Source organism: Alligator sinensis, unplaced genomic scaffold (assembly GCF_000455745.1).
Source record: "Alligator sinensis unplaced genomic scaffold, ASM45574v1 scaffold28_1, whole genome shotgun sequence".
Taxonomy (NCBI): Eukaryota; Metazoa; Chordata; order Crocodylia; family Alligatoridae; genus Alligator; species Alligator sinensis.
The window spans coordinates 947,419-947,740 of record NW_005842133.1 but is presented as its reverse complement, the minus strand read 5'-3'; the positions used below and the strand labels follow the sequence as shown (position 1 = coordinate 947,740).

General features: G+C 35.4%; 1 protein-coding gene across 28 annotated transcripts in view; it reads right to left on the bottom strand.

The window, feature by feature from the left end:
• Window positions 1–322, bottom strand: part of TACC2 (transforming acidic coiled-coil containing protein 2) — a 231,758-nt gene extending 231,436 nt beyond the window's left edge. For 16 of the 28 annotated variants that reach the window (XM_025205901.1, XM_025205908.1, XM_025205899.1 and 13 more), the window contains exon 1: window positions 186–320. The gene's annotated coding sequence lies outside the window, so the exon portion shown is untranslated. Of the gene's footprint in view, window positions 1–185 lie in introns of all 28 variants that reach the window. The other 12 variants (XR_003094403.1, XR_003094406.1, XR_003094404.1 and 9 more) reach the window with 2 other exon arrangements.

Sequence of the window (322 nt, the reverse complement as noted above, 5' to 3'; positions counted from 1 at the left end):
CTGAAGCTTTACTTTTTAAGTTATGCAGATTATAAAACAAACGTTGCAAAAGTTTATGAATTCATAAAGCCTGAAATGAGCCTTTAATTTTTCTGGTAAGCAGAAAAGCTTTGCCCTTTTGTAATGCTCAAATCCACATTAACAAGCTGTGCTCTATTAAAAGGATTAGTGAAAAGATGACTTACCCAATTTTTTCTCTAGAGTGAAATTCAAAAGAGTACTCCACTCTGTCCCTGAGGTTATAACCTTCTGCACTGCTTTACTTGTTGGTGGATGGATCTTCTTCCCCCTGGATCACATGAAAGTGTTCTATTAATGTGAA